Below are 6,399 nucleotides of genomic sequence, written 5' to 3'. Positions count from 1 at the left end.
GTACCTAACATGTGAAAAGAGCTAGGCCACCATCCTACAGAAAAAGGCAACACTAAATAATTACAGTGCAATCCTTTTTTTTAAGTAATTGGGTCAAAACAACCTAATAAGTATTTAAGTCAGGACAGAAATACTTATTTAGTTGTTTGCAAGAATAATACGCATATATCCAAGGATGTGCCCCTTGTAACTTTTGTCCCTCTATCATCACACTGTGCCCCTTCACAATAACACATTTGCTCCTTGATTGTCACTTTTGTCCCTCCATCATAACACTATGTCCCTTCATTGCCACTTTTTTGTCCCTTCACAATATCACCTCTGTGCCCCTTCACATTGCCTCTGCGCCCTTTCACATCACCATGGTGCCCCTTCATAATTGTGTTTGAAATACCTTGTTTCCCCTTTGTCATAGTGTGCCACTGTGCCTCCGTTAGTTTGCACACCTTTCTATTGCTTTCTTCTTTTCTGTTTTCTTCTTTCTGTTTTCTCATCTTCTGTTCTGTTTTGTCTTCTTTCTTGCCTCGCCGCGTGCGCTGCTCCTCTCTGCTCCACAATGAGTCTTCTCTGAATATGATGTCGGGTGTGATGACGTCACACTGCATGAAACACACCCGACATCCAGTGGAACGCAACGAAGCAGGGAGGAGGGGAGGAGGCAGCTGGGGGCAATCATGTGATTTTTTTTCTTATATTTGTATTTTTCTCCCTCGGACACAATATCTTTTTTATTGGCTGGCATATCCCACCACCCGCCTTGCTGCAAGGCCCCCTGGGGCCTAGGTTGCCTAGTGGTAAATCCGGCCCTGGCTGTGAGGCATAAGTGCTAACCACTAAGCCACCGTGCTGCCCTCTTGTACTTAAATCTCCTTGTTTCTGGAGAGGCAGATTGGGGGTATTCACATGCAAACAGAATATAGAAAGGGCATGCACATTCAAGTTAACCATGTCCCTAAGAAGTGTAACCTGTTTGAGTGCAGGTTTACCTGTTGATGATAATGACTCACATATATTTAGTTTTCTTATTTTTTTCAAATTTCTCTAAAATATTGCTACGTTTAGCTTCATTGCATCATTTATTGCTTAATAAAATGTTTCAGTCAGGAGAAATCAGCACTATATTTATTACATCATATATGCTCATATATCACTCTTATAGTGTGCCTAGCAATGCACTTCACTGTTAAAGCGCAATTTGAAGGTACTAAATTAGTCCATTTAGAAGTATAGCATAAGATCCGAAGACCACATGATATGACAAAAAACAAATTTTACACTGTGCGCGGTTCTCCTATCATCCCACACTAACTGCAAAATATGTGGGCATGCAAAACTTAAGTAAATATGAATAATTGCCCATCTAATGCAGAGATGGCCCACATCAAGCCATCATTCTGGATTTGTGTAAAGCAATCTGCACAACCAATTACCGGTTTGTGGCTGGAAATGCACATGGTGGAAAGAGGGAAAACATCACTTCAGATTCCATTCTACCAGTTTAAAACCATTTTCAACTTTGCTGTTTTTCTCAGAAAATACTGTTTGTTTTGTCATTATCTATGTTTTTAATAGACAGTGTCGGCGTGACTGGATCACTATTAAATAACTTTTGGTAAAAATGTATTTAAAGCAAATAGTGCAGGGCACTTATTTATGTAATTGCACTTATTTTTGATATTGTGAGATAGGAAATCGTTATTTCTGAGACCAGGGGAAGAAACTTGTCTCTTGTTTAACCTTGCTATAGGATATGCCTATTTCTGCTGTATATATCTGATACAAAGAGTCTGTGTTTACTAAGCCTTTGGTGTATTGTGATGTGGGGAAGTAGCTTGTTTTGGGGGTTTTTGTTGTTCTGTGGGAATGGGTATTCGGTGACTGTCTGAAGTATTCATGCCAGTCAGCCCTTTGACTTGCTAGTGGGTCTCCTGCTTCTGAAACAAGATCCAGGAAATCACAGCAAGGGCTTTAAGAATTTCATAGCGAAGTATAAATATTAGTGGCTTTGCAATGCATGTCAATCTATGTTTGTGTTAATAGAGTATATCCTAATGCTAAAAATAGCATGTGTCTTAAAGGTATAAATGCACTGACTTGTACACTGAAATGTATCATTATGATGTTCTATCTGACCTGACCACTGATACCCTAAATCAGTGGGACTGTCCTTGTCAGGACACTTGAGCAATAAACATCACTCTGCTTCAAAGACCTGCTTGACAACTTCTTCAATATTACTGTAATCCTGTGACCTGCCCATTAGACCTTAAAATCTAATCCGTTCTCCAGCTGATTCTGAGGTTTGGACCCAAGCTTTTCCAGTACCACCACTCTGCCTGCTGCTACCTGCAGCTCTGGTCAGTGTGATAGGCCAGGGAGGATCCATCCCCAGCAACCAGGATCCATACTAAGAGGTCCAGAGTTACCAGCCCAAGTGTACCAGCACAGGAGTACACTAGCAGTGACAGTTAACCACAAGGAACGTGGTTCTGAGTGCCATAAAAGAGTTCAGTGGTGGCAGCATTTTAAGCCCCTCTTACTGCGGAAAGAGGGCGCATTTGGGATAACGAAAGGGATTGGTGCAAAGTAAGCCCAGCCGGTTCCCAGCAACAACAGACAGGGTGGCATAGGCGGTCCATCCTGTCACAGTCTGACTGGGTCATAAAGGGCCCACAGAGGAAACCAATGGTTGGGGCCCACCTACTGACATTTAGCTCTGCAAATAGCTGTGGATGCATGGCCAAATGAGAAAACTATATTTACATAACACATTTAAAGGGAAATATACAAATATGTGCAAAAAAAAATGGAGAAATGTATTCTTAATACTACCTGCAATTGATGAATATCTGTGACCTCTTGATTCTCAGTCTGTGCTACTGCTGGATCCAGGCTTGTCTGGTCCAGGGCCCCTGATGCAACTCAGTTCCTGCCATCTCACACTCTCACCTCTCTCTGATCACTGACTTTTCCTATTCATCCAGTTCCTTCCCCAGTTTTCAGTCCTTACCACCCCTAAATCTCATACATTCCCCTCTGTCTTCCCTGCTTCCTAGCCTTCATGTATTTTCCCATTGCATCTTGTTGACTTTTCTGCCCTCTCTCCCCTTATTGCCCTCAGCCAATAAAAGATGTTGCGGAATACATATGGAAATGTAAGTAAATGGAATTTGATAGTTGAAGTGACGGTATACAATGTATACCAGTCCACTTCGACCACTATATGTATATGTATCTATAATATAAATGCTTAGTGGCGTGTGTTAGTCTGTCTGTGTGTGTGTAAAAAATAAAACCAAGCTGCAGCGCCACCTGCTGGGCGAAGTTATACACTGACCTACTAAATTCTTAGTGTGTGTGGAAAAAAAATTTCAGAAAGGGCTGAAATTTGGTATACTAAGATGTTTTTAATTTGTTAATTTAATTTGTTAATTGTTAAAAGTGTTTATAAAGATTTAAAAAATATATATATATATTTCTTGACGGAGAAGTGACAGTTGGGAGTGGTTGGTGGTTGCCGGGGGTGACAGTGGGGAGTGGTTGGTGGTTGCCGGGGGTGACAGAGTGAGAGGAGTGTGATACTCAGGACCGCTGAGAGAGATCCCTGTGTCTGGATAGACATCTGGATAGATGTGGCGATGAAAATGAAGGATGAGGTGATGGAGAAGAATAATGAGGTGGTGACATGTGGACAAAACCACGTTAAAAAAGGGCGCTTACGTCGGGAAGTAACGCTCTTCCCATGAGGAGGCCTGGGCTAGGCCCAAATGCATGACAAGAACCTTTTTAACACCTTAAGTAGCTTGATTTGACTAGAATGCATGAGTATCATGCACGGGTTAACTTGTAATATATATATATATATATTTACACACACACACACACACATACATATACACAGAGTAATTAAAGTAGGATTGGATGGCAGTATGCCAGTCTACCACTTTTGCTGCTTCGATTATAAAATTATCAAATTCCATTCACTTACATTTTTCTAAATCATCACTTCAACGTGTAAGGGTTTTATTCCTTAACATCGAATTGGAATGTAATTGTGCTCTGGGTTCTAGTCCTCTGTCTGTGTTTATTAACCCTTCAACCAATTTTCCCATAATATAATGCTATAATAGTGTCCCCTTAAAAAAAAAATAAAAAAAAAATTCCCCCATAAGTTAATATTAAATTCATTTGACCCCTTAATCAATACATAATGATTGCCCAAATAATTTAAATGTCAATGGAGCTTTCTCTTATGTTCTGAATGGCAAAATAGCTCAAAGAGCATGCAGTTTGAGCAATCTCACCACTCACAACTACCTCTTTCATTTTTTGGCCATTTGGATGGCTGTTTTGCGGCGGTTTTGAAAACCCCAGCTCAGTAAATCTGGTGGTTGGTGTGTTGATGATTGCTAAAATCGGGGTGGCGATTTGTAAAGTGGTAGTTTTGAAAAATGTCCGCAATGACACGATTTGCGTAATTGCGTCATGACGCGATTTCGGCGCCCCGCCCCCCGCACACCCACCTGCTGCAGAGAGTCTACTGGACACCAACTTAAAAAAGTTGGTAAGTATGTATAAGGTACACCCCAAATTTCCAAGCTAGCCCCACCATAATATACTTATGTTCCCACCCCAAGGACACCGCAATCTTGGCCTACAAATATGTGCACCTACCTGTAGAAATGGACACATTCACACAAAAAGGAATGATGTCACAAAACAACATTTGTTCTCTGGTCCCACACATACATAATATGACTATGGACCTTTGGTTTATAGTTATGAGATCCTGCCACCTGCTGGACAAATAATTTTTATTGCAATATGAAAGCTGTACCTTTTTGTAGCACATACAATACTGCGTTCTTATTGATGTTTATTCACTCTTGCCAAATCGCAGCATCTCGACATATTAATGTAGAAGTGTTTTGTCTTAATGAGTGAATGTTATTTTAAGACCTATAAATTGTTATGAAAGCAAATTGGTGCGTAACTACTGAAAACTTTGAATTCTAAGAAGTTTTATATAAACCTATAGCTATTTAAAAATTGTTAAATAAAGTAACTGGCACATAAATGTAAAAATCATACTTGTCCACGCTCAATTGATAATTTCAAAGTGAATATGATTCACAAAAACAGAAAAATCTAAAATTGATTAATATATATGATATGCTTTTTAAATATATTGTTAGCTTATTTTTTTGTTTTTGTTCAGCTAATTCAGTTTTTGACACACACATATATAGTACTGTGCAAAAGTTTTAGGCATATGTGGAAAAAATGCTGGAAAGTAAGAATGCTTTCAAAAATAGAAGTGTTAATAGTTTATTTTTATCAATTAACAAAATGCAAAGTGAATGAACAGAAGAGAAATCTAAATCAAATTAATATTTGGTGTGACCACCCTTTGCCTTCAAAACCGCATCAGTTCTTCTAGGTACACTTGCACACAGTTTTTGAAGGAACTCGGCAGGGAGGTTGTTCCAAACTTCTTGGAGAGGTTTGCTCAAATCCTTGCATCTCTTCATGTAATCCCAGACAGACTAGATTATGTTGAGATCATGGCTCTGTGAGGGTCATATCATCACTTCCAGGACTCCTTGTTCTTTTTTACGCTGAAGATAGTTCTTAATGACATTGGCTATATGTTTGAGGTTATTGTCCTTCTGCAGAATAAAGTCGGAGTCAATCAGGCGCCTCCCTGATGGTATTGCACGATGCACGATTGCATTAATATTGACCAAGTCTCCAACTCCATTTCCTGAAATGCAGCCCCAAACTTGCAAGGAATCTCCAGTATGCTTCACTGTTGCCTGCAGGCACTCACTATTGTACCTCCTCCTACCTGGAAAACCGAGCCCATCCGAACTTAGGGGTTCCGAGTACCGAGCCGAGTCAGCTCGGTATATTCGCGCTATTTTGGATTCCAAAAAGAGGCAAAACGTCATTGTGACGTCGTCGGATCTTGGGAGTTTTGGAATATATATAGCGCCCTCCACGGCAATCTAGCGCCATTTGAGAGAGGGGCAGAGAAGGGGTAGGACAGAGTATAGAGCAGTTGAGCAGGCAAAGTGATAGAAGAGAAAGAGGAGGGTAGTAAGAGTGTTAGAGAAAGCTCCATTGCTGAATTTGTCATTGCTGAACTACAAATATAAATATACAAGTCCTTGCAGGCTTTTTTTTTCTAAATTTGCACTACTAAGTGTAGGGTCTAATATACACCCAAATCGAAGAGCTGCTTTGGTCATTGTGGTCATTGCTGAAATCCTAATATACCAGTCCTTGCAGTCTTTTTTTCTGAATTTGCACTAATAAGTGTAGGGTCTAATATACATCCTTATAGAAGAGCTGCTTTGGTCATTTGGTCATTGCTGAAATAGTAATCTACAAGTCCTT

Source organism: Mixophyes fleayi, chromosome 6 (assembly GCF_038048845.1).
Source record: "Mixophyes fleayi isolate aMixFle1 chromosome 6, aMixFle1.hap1, whole genome shotgun sequence".
Classification (NCBI taxonomy): Eukaryota; Metazoa; Chordata; class Amphibia; order Anura; family Limnodynastidae; genus Mixophyes; species Mixophyes fleayi.
This window is presented reverse-complemented; position numbering follows the sequence as displayed.